The sequence below is a fragment of the Mauremys reevesii genome, linkage group 12 (genome assembly GCF_016161935.1).
Source record: "Mauremys reevesii isolate NIE-2019 linkage group 12, ASM1616193v1, whole genome shotgun sequence".
Classification (NCBI taxonomy): domain Eukaryota; kingdom Metazoa; phylum Chordata; order Testudines; family Geoemydidae; genus Mauremys; species Mauremys reevesii.
Genome location: NC_052634.1, coordinates 16,711,454 through 16,724,908, shown reverse-complemented (window position 1 = coordinate 16,724,908; position 13,455 = coordinate 16,711,454). Strand labels below are relative to the sequence as shown.

The window sequence follows — 13,455 nt, the reverse complement described above, 5'->3', positions numbered from 1 at the left end:
GTATTTAAAATAGGGCCGTGCTAGCTGTGATTCCGGGAGGAGGTGCAAGCGGTAAACAGGAAGGGCTCAAGATCTTTGCCACCTCCTCTCGCTAGCTCTTTTTGTAGGTAAACAAAGCTGTATGCAAACGTTGTGCTAGTAGCTGCCACAGAGCAGCATAGACCATGTTAGCAACACCGCTCCCCCAGCCGGGTCAGGCACCTAATGCAAATGAACTGCCGTCAGTCCTACTTCATCCACAAACCAGCGTTGTCTGAATCAAAGAGAGAAAAGTTCAGAGATAAGGGGCTGGCAGGAAAGGAGGAATAGCTGGAACCAAATTATGGAGCCACAGAACCTGGAGAGTCTAAGCCAGGGGTGGCCAACCTGAGCCTGAGAAGGAGCCAGAATTTACCGATGTGCATTGCCAAAGAGCCACAGTAATACGTCAGCAGCTCCCAGCGCCTCCCATCCACCGGCAGCGCCGCCTCCTCCCTCCCCACACCTGATCAGCTGTTTTGTGGCATGCAGGAGGCTTTGCGGGGGGAAGGGGAGGAGTGAGGGCATGGCAGGTGAAGGCGTGGAGTGGGGACAGGGCCTGTGGCAGAGCCAGGGGCTGAGCAGTGAGCACCCCCCCAGCACATTGGAAAGTTGGCGCCTGTAGCTCCAGCCCCGGAGTTGGTGCCTATACAAGGAGCCGCATGTTAACTTCTGAAGAGCCGCATGTGGCTCCAGAGCCACAGGTTGGCCACCCCTCTAAGCACTAGAAGGAAGATGAACTGTTCAGTGTAATACCAGGGGGATAGAACAAGGGTTACATAGGAAAAGGCTCCTATCAGCCACTCAGAGAGAAGGAAAAGCTAATTATCTGCTTGAACCAAACTGAATTGCTCTTCTTAGCACAAGCCAGGCCTCTGATCCACTCTTCTTCTTGAAACCGGTCTGCAAATTGCTGTACAGAGTCTGAGGGGAAATCTTATCATAGAAGATTAGTGTTGGAAGAGACCTCAGGAGGTCATCTAGTCCAAACCCCTGCTCAAAGCAGGACTAACCCCAGCTAAATCATCCCAGTCAGGGCTTTGTCAAGCCGGGCCTTAAAAACCTCTAAGGAAGGAGATTCCACCACCTCCCTAGGTAACCCATTCCAGTGCTTCACCACCCTCCTAGTAAAATAGTGTTTCCTAATATCCAACCTAGACCTCCCCCACTGCAACTTGAGACCATTGCTTCTTGTTCTGTCATCTGCCACCATTGAGAACAGTGGTTCCTATCTATCCAGATGCCCGTATGTCACCAGGTCCGAGCACCTCACAGCCGCACATGGATTCATTCCCTCAACACTGATACATAGGGCTGCATTATCCATGTGGAAAACTAAGGCGCAGGGAGCAGAAGTGAATGGATGATGGTCGTACAGAGAGTCCGTAGCAAGTCTGGGAATTGAACGCTGCTCCTGTGTGCCTAAGTCCAGTGCCTTAGCTACCAGGCCACTCCCCGGAACGCAGAGTGGGTGACACGCCCAGAACTTCGTCACTACCCAAAGAGGAGGAGGTCCCTCATTTGCAGGGTTATTGATACAACTCTAGACGAGGGAGAAACTAGAGCTGAGCCAATAATTGATGTGTCGGTTTGGAGCCCAGCCCGAGAAAATCCCCGAAGAAATGTGGTTTGTGTCAAACCGAAACCTTTCAGGTTTTCTCACCCAAATAAAAAAAAACAAACAGAACAACATTTCATTCAACCTGAAATGAGATGGGCTTGGGGTTAGTTTTTGGGTGGTTTCCCCCCGTTTTTGTTGTTTAAATATAGCAGCTCAATTTCCAAATGAAATATTTTGAAATGAAAAGTCAAAACCTTTTGATTTTGAAATGGTGAAAACTGGTTGGTTGGTTTGTTTAAAAAGGCAAATCTCCTTTTTTTTTTTTTTTTTTTGACCGAAACTATTCTCTGAATTCAGGCAGAAATTGTGAACCATTTCAGTGCCCTGAAAAATGCAGCTTTTGGCAAATCTGCTATTAATCAAGAAGCATTTGCTCAACTCTAGTAGCTGCACTTGCCAGTCTTGGATGGTCCAACGACTTCTTGTCCGCATTGACCTGTCTGACCCTGTGACCTCTCGTTAACCATCATTCGTTCTCCATTCCTGGAGCATTCCAGTTACACACTGATCCGCTCTCTCTACTCCCCACTTGTTTTCTTTCTCTAACCAAACCGATGGGGATAAACTGGCCAGGAATAAATTGAGGCTGGAAATTAGAGGCAGGTTTCTAACCATCAGAGGATGGAGATTCTAGAACAGCCTCTCAATAGCAGTGGGGGAAAAACCACCTACCTAGTTTGAAGCTGGAGTTTGATAAGTTCGTGAAGGGGACGATATGGCAGGGTGGCCTGGAATAGCAGCAGTTGGACTCGATGACCCAGCCCTGTGTTCCTCTCCCACTCATTCCATCCCTGCTCTTTGTTCTGCCCTCTGCCCTGCTGCCTCATCTCTCAGCTTGTTGGCTTTTGGAGGAAGAGACAGGACCTCACCTGTTTGTTAAACATCAGGACCTTTAAACCTCCCCACGCCACATCTGCATCAGGGGCGGCTCCAGGCACCAGCGCAGCAAGCGCGTGCCTGGGGCGGCAAGCCGCGGGGGGTGGCGTGCTGGTCACTGTGAGGGCGGCAGTCAGGCAGCCTTCGGCGGCAAGCCTGCGGGAGGTCCGCCGGTCTCGCAGCTTTGGCGGTAACTCAGCGGCGGTTGCCGAAGGCGCGGGACCGTCAGATCACCTGCAGAAACGCCGCCGAATCCGCGTGACCAGCGGACCGCCTGCAGGCGCGCCGCCGAAGGCCGCCTGACTGTCGTGCTTGGGGCGGCAAAAACATAGAGCCGCCCCGGTCTGCATTTGCCGCCCGTGCAAAACTGCAGAGCTGTGAATTCCCTTTTTGTTTCTAATACTAGCTCGTCAATTGGCTGAGTAAAGCAAAGTCTTGCTCTTGGCTCGGTAGCATTTCTTTCGAACGCCGCGTCTGATCAATTCCAAGCAATGGTCGAGGCAGCAGTGGCAGAACCGCGTGGACCGTGATGAATTCTCCAGGTTTTGGCCAAAAAAAGTCACTTTTTGACATTATTGTCTGCAGAAAAGCCCCTCCTGGTCTGCCCTGCCCTACTAGACACAGACAGTCAACTCCTTGTGGTACCACCTGGCAATCCTCGCTAGTTCTGCCCATAGGCTCATCTCCAAGGGCTTGGCGAGCATCACTCAGAGTGGCCCCTGAGTGGTCACTGAGCAATGTCCCCATGGCATGGACAGGGAGACAATTCAGGGCTGCTTTTCCAGATGAAGTCAATGGGAGCTGTGGGTATGTAACATCCCTGACAATCGGGCCTTGGGTAATTGGCCCAAAGCCACATAGGCAGCAGCGTTTGAACTCAGGTCTCCTGCCTTCTGCCTGAGTCATAAGGCCCCACCCTCCTGGGGGCAGGCAGGGGGAGTGCCGGGAACACAGGACATGCTGCCTGTTTTCTCATTAAGCAGCTCCTTGCCAGGCGTGTGGCTGTCTTTGATGGACACGTGGCACTGTCTCTCTCCGAGGCCTCACCTGGCTGGAGTTGACTCGGCTTTTTCTCTTTGGGACTTGTAACAACCACTGACAGCTACCCGGAAAGCACTGCCTTCACTGTAATCGGTCATAGTGCTGGGCCTTTTCAATCTCCCTGCGGCACCTACCCAGCTCCTCTAAATGCACTCTCAGCCCATCAGCATAGCATTCACCCATGGTACCAGCCCTCCCACACATGCCACCTATGGAAATGCTTCCCCAGAAGCAAAGCAGCACCTGTGCACACCAGCTTCACCCATACTGGCCTGCCAGAGTTGCAGACGCTCTGGCCGCTGTCCAAGGACAGCCTGTGTGGGATAAGCAGGGAGCTGCAGTGATCACCTCAGTGGAGCTAGGTTCCCCATGCTGCTGGTGGAAGTGGAACCCATGTCACGGTGGTCCCCAGAAAAAGCTGTGCATCCTTATTCATCTAAGTGCCACCTCTCTGGCTTTTGTCACTCATCACCTTCTAATCACACGCCTCCCTGGCCCGCTTCCCTCCAGACCTTAATGTTTAGGGAGCACTTATTGCCACGCTCTCAGTGCTTTTCCTGGACACTGGGCTCGAAGCTGCCTCCACCTCTCCTACCCGCACCTGCTGGAAACACTGGTGCAAATTCCCATTCAGCGTCTTTGGTTCAGCTTTTGGGCTCAGGCAAAACTTCAACTCCCAGGAGAATTCCTGCTCTCGAACGGATTATAAAGGTAATTTTTCTGTGCAGGAGGAAGCATGGCCACAGGGCCAACGCAGAGCTTGGGTCAGATTCAGTGTCTGACCATGGGCAAGCCACTGCATGTCTCTATGGCTCCGCTCCCATCTTTGTTTTAAAAGGGAGGATACCTACCGCACAGGGGTATTTAACCAATGAAGCCAGGCCTGACTGGGAAGTGCTTTGAGAACCTGAGATGGAAGCTCTAGGAATACAAAGTGGTCCTGACCGCTGCAGAGAGCTAGTATTCCCAGAAAGCCACATTCAAGCTCTTGTCCCATGGGTGCTGAGGACACCATCTGCCTGGCCCTATGACACACAATCTTGCTTGCCTGCATCACTGCTTTGTGCCTCACTCCCGCAGCCAACCAGCCGGCTCTGTCTCCCTCTTTGTGGGTTTCCCAGCACCTGGTGCAACTATCCCCTGCCAAGTTCTGAAGCTTCCATGAACTGGGGGGTATCTAACGACTCCAGCCCGTTACTGTGGCTTCCAAAGCTGGTGCCAAGCAATAGAGTCCAGCGTAATTGGGATTCATCACCAAGCCCCTCGCACTGATAAACACCCTTTGCCTGCAGCACAGGAAGTGTTTCTCCGCACGCTGGCTCGTGTGGTCATGGCGTACACTCAGAGAGGGAGAAACAAAACATTGCAACCTTCAAGGAAGAGCATCTATGTAACACGCCTGTATTGTTTAGAACCCGGAACCCTAACACGCAAGCCAAATACAGAGAGAGACGAAGCAGGCTGCACCCTAAGGCAGAGAGGCACAAGTCACCCCATCTTGTTCTTTTGTTGATGGCCCGTTGAGGTCCCAGACCACACAGCTTTCCTCAGAGCCCCCTAGCCTGCAAGCAGGATCGGGAAACCCCTCACATGTTTAAAGTAACAGCTTTTAATCTGAACGCAGTTTTCAAGGCACGACATCGCTTCACCTTTCCGCACTGGATCTGACACAAGGTTCCCATTTCCCAGCAGGGCTCCTGGGCACTTCCCTCCATTACAAACAGGTGGCCTTTGGCCTGAGCTGCTTTCCGAATGGGACCACCTGTGTTGTGGCTGGCCTCACAGGAGTCTGTCCCCATGGCAGGACATGGTCCCTCGCTCTGCTCATGGTCCTGACTGGTGGCTCAGCACCTGTGATGTGCTATCACACTTCCCCCGCACACATGCTGCTCTCAGCGCGCTGTAGCCAGGCCAGGCCCGGAAGCCCCCAAGGATCCCACTCAGGAGCATTCAGCTGCTTGCTGCTGAGTCAGCCCGTTGGAGGTCAGGCAGCATCCCCCCACCCCCTCTCCTCCTCACGCCGCTGAGCAGGAGCGGAGCTCCGTCTGGAAAGCTGCACGCTACCGCCCAGCCGAGCAGTGTTATTTAATAAATCTGTTCCCAGCCCTCTGTTTTCCGGCTTATCTGGGCAGCGCTGTTTGCGCTGGTGGGGTTTGGGTGGAAGCGGCAGGCACTGTTTTTGGAGCGCGGTTAATTTTTAACCGCCCCAGCGCAGTTCTTTCCTGGGTGTAGGAACCAGCTTTTCCTTTTCAGAACGACCCCAAGCTTCCACTGGCCATTCTCCCTCGAGCCTTCAACACTGTATGGGAAGGAGTCCCATCCTTCAAACCAGGTCCTTCCTCTGGGACTCCTGCCTCCACGCGCGCACTGCCCCTCCCCCTGAAACCCCGTCCGTGCCAAGGGGTCCCTGGGCGGTGCCGTGGGGCAGGCGGTGGGCTGAAGGCGTTGCTGAGTGGGGTCCACAGTGGGGTCAGTGGGGCACAGCATGCCATTAGCAGTGGCCGCCTCTTGCGTGAGTCAGAGCTTCACACCACTTGTTTGCTTTAGCTGAGGCATAAGATAAAGAGCCGCCGCGCTTGCTGCACAGTTTCAGCTCTAAGCAGAAAGGCGACATGGCCAGGACCAGGGTCCCCAGCCCTCCGCTCTGCTGCTTGGCTTTGACCTTCTCCGCACTCTTTGGTGAGTAATCAGTGGCTTGTGGCCATTTTCATGGGTGTGGGAGCCCAGGCAGGGACTCCTCTGGCAGGGATCTCAGTCGGGGCGATTCGTGGGGCTGGGTTTCAGCTGTTTGTTCCCGCTTGCCCAGACCAGGCAGTAGAGTAGGGCTGCTGAGCCTGGCTGGTGTCTCTGGAAGCCTCGGCACTGGGGCAGAATGCGGAAATCCTTGGCGCAGCCCTGCAGCTTCCTCCTCCTCCTCCTGTCTTAACGGGAAGGCTTGCACGGCTGGCAACTCTAGTGCTTCCCTGGGACACCGGCCTTGTGCTCCAGTTACGCTGACTATGGCAACCCGCAGCTAACCCTGTATGTCCCAGTACACGCCAGCCAGAGCAGGGCCCTCTCCACGTTGGGTCACATGCTGGGGAGCGCTCTGTAGCTCGCTCTGCGGCCTTGTTTGAGGAACTTGTCACGTATGGTTACAGATTCTGCATCTTCCACCCTTTGTGAGAGGGCTGAAAATCTGGGAATCCAACCACCCAGATCAGCCGGGGCCTAGCTGGCCTGAGCCAGGACCTTCCCTCACAGCCCTGGAGTCTTCTACAATCCCCATGTTGGAGGTGCCTGGAGTTGGCTGCCTTCCAGCTGCCAAGCCCTTGTGGGCCAGCCATGCCCAAGTCACCCCAACCGCAGAGCAAGCAGGGTGGCACAGACTTGGGAAAGCAGGGAGGGTCCTACCAGGCCTGTGGCTGTGGGGTGAGAGCAGGAAGGCACTAGTGGGATGGAGGGAGGATTGAGCCAGGCAAGCAGGAGTGCGTGCGGCTGTGCCCGGGTGTGGAGGGTGATTTGGTGAGGGGTGGGGCCGTGTGTATGCATGCAGGTGCAGGGGCAGGTGAGACAGCAGCAGTGAGTGTGGGGGGGCGATTTGGGGGAAAGGGGGGCTGTTTGCGACACACCTCCGTTGCGCCTTGTCTTCAATTGGATTGTAAGCTTTTGGGGCAGGGACTGAGCAGGAGCTGTGCGGGGAGGGAGGGGGGAAACAGGCTGAAATTGGCAAGTTCATCACAACCGTAACCATGGCGAGCTGAGCTTCGCCCTAACAACCGAAGCAGGGTGGGAAGGGTAGCGAGAGAGACAGAGGGAACCAAAGTCAGGGATTAGAAAAGACACTGTAGTGAGGAAAGAGACGATGGGGGAAGGAAGCGAAGCCCAAGAGCATGGGAAGTGGCTGGCTCGTGTACCCCGATACGTGCAGCATCTGTGATGTTCTGTACCTCGTGGGAACACCCTACACTCCCATGTCCATCCTTATAAAATGATTGTGTGGTATCTGATGCAAAATTTGTCATGTTGGGTGTCTTCGGAAGGCTCATGATGCATTGAGCATTGTTGCTCTAGTGATGTTCTCGTAATTGTTGTTACAGTAAAGTTATAGGTTATAATTTCATGGATATGAGGCTGAAAATGTCTCCTCATGGCTGAAAATAAGCCCGGGCAAAAACTCTCCAGGAGCAGAGGGGCAGTTCATACCTCATCAGGGCATGTATGAGACAAGCCCAGCCCAGCCTCACAGGAACAAAGGACGCTGGCCTAGGCCGCAACAAAGGATCTGTTGGACTCTTGAGTGAGTCACCCCCCTTCCTTGGGTCAGTTTGGGACTGCGATGAGGTAATGCTCACCTGACTCTGAAGGGGGAGGGGGGCAAAGCCAAGAGGGAAGAAAGAACATGATAAAAGGGAGAGACGTTTGCCGTGCTCTTCCTCGCTCTTCCACCTACATCTACAGACATCCCCACCCAGCGTCTGAAGCGCTGATCAAAGGGGAGAGCCTGGCTGAAGGGCAACCAGCCAGCCTGTGGTGAGACGCATCTACGTCTGTAAGGGCACCGGAAGCGTTAAAATCTAAGCACAACATTTTTGGTGAAATGAAATAAGGACAAAACGCATTCGACGCTGATCTTAATTGATTATAAGTCAACCTTTGTAGTTAATAAATCTGTTTGTTTATTCTACCTGAAGCCGTGCGTTTGGTTTGACGTTTGTCAGAGACTCCCCTTGGGATAACAAACCTGGTACCTATCAATTCCTTTGTTAAATTGATGAACTCCTGTAAGCTTGCAGCGTCCAGTGGGCATAACTGGGCACTGCAAGATGGAGGTTCCTAGGGTTGTGTCTGGGACCGGAGATATTGGCTAGTGTCATTCGCTTGCAAGTAGCTGGGAGCAGCTTACATGCCAGGGGCTGTGTGTGAACAGCCCGGGAGTGGGGGTTCTCACAGCAGAGCAGGGTAAGGCTGGCTCCAAGAGTCGAGGATTGGAGTGACCTAGCAGATCACTAGTCCAGATAACTCCACAGGGGAACGTCACAGCATCCCAGGGCTTAAAGTTATTGATGAGTGGGTCCAAGCATGTTCCCTCATCATTCCCCTTCCGCCCTGCTGGACACCCACACTCCATCCCCCTTTTGACTTTCAGTCCGTGCATCACCGTCACTCCATGGTGCTGGACCTGGCTCACCGGCGCTGCAGATGTGCCTCTCCTTCCTTTCCTTTTTGTAGAAATACTGGTGAATGTGGCGGTGAAGCTCTTGATACATGTTTGCAATCGACGCGTATTTGCCACGTGACACAGACCTAGCGTGGGATGTATGGGAACCTCAGTATGCCAAAAATCAACGATGTGATGAGTAGAAAAGTCCAAAATCTAGTTAATATAAAACATGATCAAAACAGCAGCACTGGGATTGCGACCCCAGACCAAACTCGCAGCCCATGTAGCCCACATGCTGTGTCCAGCAGTGGCCAGAACCAGCGGCCTCAGAGGATGGAACAAAAATCTTGTCATGCATCTGGTCATGCATCATGCATATGAGGTGACCAGAACTAGACGCAGTGGGCAGGGGTACTGCTCAGAATGGCAGCATGGTCTCAGTATTGTTTTATTGCACTCCGCATGCTTTTCTGACCACTACGGCAGTGAATGGAGGTTCTCATTGTGCTCGCCACAGTGAGTCACAGGTGTTAAGGGCAGACGACAGCACCATTACACCATTTAGCCTGGCCTCCTGCATGGCACAGGCCATTAACTGTCTCCCACTTACCCCTGTATGGAGACCAATAATTGGTGTTTGTCTAACGCATCTTCCAGAAGGCGCCAGTCTGGATGTGAAGGCAGCAAGAAACGGAGCATCCTCCCCTTCCCTGGGGAGTTTGTAGCAATGGTTAATCACCTGCACTGTTAAAAGTTTGGATCTTAATTTGAATTTGTCAGGCTTCAGCGTCTAGCCGTTGTCTCTTGTTCTGCCTTTCTCTGTACATCAAAGAGCCATTTAGTACCTGCTGCTTTCTCCTCAGGAAGGTGCCTTATTCACTGTCATTGTTACACTCCCAGTCTAGGGATGGTTTTAAAACTGAGGTTTAATTAAACTTAATATAAAAACCAAAAACCAAACTCCAAAACCATGCAGCCTGCACAAGCCCCACGCCAGCTCCATGTCCCCGGGGACACCACAACCTCTCTGGGACCAGCCCTCATTTCCCGGCTGCTCTTTCTTTCTTCAGCTGGGCTCCAGACCTTAGAGAGACAGGGCACAGGTCAATTAAAACCATTATTCCCCTATGAGTGCTACATTTTCCCCCCTCATAAATATTACGTCAGCCTGACGTGTCAGCTAACAAAACAGGTTGACATGTACCGATCTAGTGCTATAATATTTGATTTCCTCCTCAATTTGTGGCCAATAAAACCCATCTCTTGTGAGACTCATTACCCGCTCTGCTCCTGAGTGTCCCATCTCTCCAGGCAGTTCTCACTATACCTGCCTTTAGAATTTTTCAGGTAATACCAGTTGATTTTGTAACTTTTCTGATCAAGTATCCAAATGCAACCAATATCACTCACACCTCAAAGCAGAGACCTTATACCACATCCTCCTGTGTTCTCTTGTTCTCCCTGGACTTACCATGGAGAATTTTAGCAATCACTGGATCTTCTTTCTGAGCCGCCAAAATGTCTTCTCATGGAATAGACTGGAGGGTGGATTTAATGCCCATGGAGAAGTCTCTTACTGCCAACGAATTGGCAGTAATAGCTGCTAACCAAGCTACCTTGTACATCCGAGGGCTGCAGAACAGCCTTAACGACATTACTTGTTTCTTCTGTGCAGCCCATCGTATCGTTTTCCTGGAGGCGTTCTGGGTAGAGCATTTGCCTTTTCATTAGATTTCCCTGAATGATATTTGATTTTGAAGTTAGTCAGCTAATTCTGCAACCCACTGGTGTGCTCTGGCGTTCAACCTGGCAGAAGCGAAGACATAGGTTAATGGAGCAAAGAGTCCTGTGGCACCTTATAGACTAACAGACGTTTTGGAGCATGAGCTTTCATAGGTGAATACCCACTTCGTTAATGGGTTGTTATTGCTGTAAACTGTGAAGGATTGTTAATGAGACTACGTGCTGGTGCTTGAGATGAATTGCAGCAGTGGTGTTTGGACTATCTCCTAAATAACAATGTAACCAGGGATCAGTTCTCCAGTTTTTGTGGACTGACCAGCACAGTGATAGTCAAGATATCATCTTTGCTTAATTGGAACTGGACTTGTAAGGGATTTCAGTTCCATTGCAAGCTCTAAGATCAAGCCCATCTTTTATTTCTAGTAACTCTTCAAGCTTCCTAAAATGTGTCACTGGGAGATTTAGCTTCCATCCACTACATAAGAACGGCTATACTGGGTCAGACCAATGGTCCATCTAGCCCAGTACCCTGTCTTCTGACAGTGGCCAATGCCAGGTGCTTCAGAGGGAATGAACAGAACTGGGCAATTATCAAGTGATCCATGCCAGGTTGTTCACTCCCAACTTCTGGGAGTTAGAAGCTAGGGACACCCACTGCACAGGATTGCACTCCTGACCATCTTGGCTAATGACCATTGATGGACCTATCCTCCATGAACTTAGCTAATTCTTTTTTGAACCCACTTTTGGCCTTTACAAGATCCCCGTGCAACGATCCGCAGGTTGACTGTGAGTTGGGTGAAGAAGTACTTCCTTTAATTTGTTGTAAACCTGCTGCCTATTAATTTTAACAGGTTACCCCTGGTTCTTGTGTTATGTGACGAGGTAAACAACACTTTTTCTCCGTGCCAGTCACGATTTTATAGACCTCTACCATATTCCCCCTTCGTTGTCTTTTTCCAAATTCAACAGTCCCAGTCTTTTTAATCTTTCCTCAGATGTAAGTTGTTCCATGCCCTTAATTAATTTTGTTGCCCTTTTTCTTCACCTTTTCCAGTGCTAATATATCTTTGAGATGGGACGACCAGAACTGCAAGCAGTATTCAAGGTGTGGGCATACCAAGAATTTACATAGGAGCATTAAGATATTTACTGTCTTATCATCTGTCCCTTTACTTGTGGTTCCTAGCATTCTGTTAGTTTTTTTGACTGCCACTTTACATTGAGCCAATGTTTTCAGAGAACTATCCACAATGACTCCAAAATCTTTAAGTAATGACAGCTAATTTAGACCCCATCATTTTCATATATATATGCCTCATCCTCCCTGATTGACCTAACCTCGTTATCTCTAGCTTGCTTCTTGCTTGCTTATATTTACCTGCCCCTGGAAATTTCCACTCTTGCATCCGACGAAGTGGGTATTCACCGACGAAAGCTCATGCTGCAAAACATCTGTTAGTCTATAAGGTGCCACAGGATTCTTTGCTGCTTATATATAGTTGTGAATATGTCTTCCAATGTGCATTACTTTGCATTTATCAAAATTGAATTTCATCTGCCATTTTGTTGCTCAGTCACCCAGTTTTGTAAGATCCTTTTTTAACTCCTCATAGTCAGCTTTGAAGGTAACTATCCTGAATAATTTTGTATCATCTGCAAACTTTGCCACCTCACTGTTTACCCCTTTTTCTAGATCATTTATTAATTATGTTGAACAGCACTGGTCCCTGGGGGACCCTTCAATTTACCTCTCTTAACTGTGAAAACATTTATTCCTACCATTTGTTTCCTAACCAATGACAATTTAACCAATTACTGATCCATGAGAGGACCTTCCCTCTTATCCCATGGCCAGGGCCTGCTCCAGGCACCAGCTGAGCAAGCTCGTGCTTGGGGCGGCAGATTCTACGGGACGGCATTCCACCCAATCCTAGGGCAGCACGGCCGCTTTTTTTTGTTTGTTTGCTGCTCTGGCCGCCCTGTAGGGGGCGGAGGAGGGGAGCGCCCTGCAGCAAACTCGGCAGGGCAGCCCAGGTCCTTCCCTCCCTGCCGACCGGAGCAGCGCGGAGCCCTCCCGCAGGCGGCGTGGCAGTCGGGACCGCGGGGTGAGCTCCCCGCTGAAGCGTTAGCCGCCCCCCTTCTCTCTCTCCCCCCCGCTCCCTCCCCCACCCCCCCCACTAGACCAGGCGTGCACTCTGCAGCACAGGGAGTCCCCCTGCACCCTGGCTCCGGCCGCCCTGTAGGGTTTTTTTGTTTTGTTTTTTCCCCTGCTTTGCCAGCCGTGCCGTTGTCTCCCCCCCCCACCCCGCTTTGCTGCTCTGGCCACACCGTGGTTTTTTGTTGTTGTTGTTGTTTTTTCCCCCTGCTTTGCTGCTCTGGCTGTGCTGCAGATTTTTTGTTTTTTTCCCCACTGCTTTGCAGTTCCAGCCACGCCATTTTTTTTGTTCCTCTCACCCCGCTTTGCCGCTCTGGCCGGGCTGTGGTTTGTTTTTTTTTTCCCTGCTTTGCCTCTCCGGCGCCACCCCCTTTTTTTTTTTGCTTGGGGGCGGCAAAAAAGCCAGAGCCGGCCCTGCCCATGGCAGCTTATTTGCTTAAGAGCATCTGGTGTAGGACCTTGTCAAAGGCTTTCTGAAAATCCAAGTACATTATATCCACTTGATCTCCCTTGTCCACGTTTGTTGATCCCCCTCAAAGAATTCTAATAGATTGGTGAGGCATGATTTCCCTTTACAAAAGCTATGTTGACTTTTCCCCAACATATCATGTCCATCTATGTGTCTGATAATTGTATTTATTATAATTACAACCAATTTGCCTGGTCCTGAAGTTAGGCTTACTGGCCAGTAATTGTCAGGATCACCTCTGGAGCCTTTTTTTAAAAATGGCATCATATTTAGCTACCTTCCAGTCATCTGGTACAGCAGCTGATTTAAGGACTAGATTATATACCACAGTTAGTAGTTCTACAATTTCATATTTGAGTTTCTTCAGAACTCTTGGGTGAATACCC

General features: G+C 51.1%; 1 protein-coding gene across 3 annotated transcripts in view; it reads left to right on the top strand.

Moving 5' to 3' along the window:
- VSIG2 (V-set and immunoglobulin domain containing 2) overlaps nt 1-13,455 on the top strand; it is a 33,353-nt gene that overhangs the window by 1,878 nt on the left and 18,020 nt on the right. Inside the window, exon 1 of one of the 3 annotated variants that reach the window (XM_039496474.1) lies at nt 13-107. The exons of the other annotated variants lie outside the window; for them this stretch is intronic. The gene's annotated coding sequence lies outside the window, so the exon portion shown is untranslated. Of the gene's footprint in view, nt 1-12; nt 108-13,455 lie in introns of those variants that run through there. 3 annotated transcript variants of the gene reach the window in all.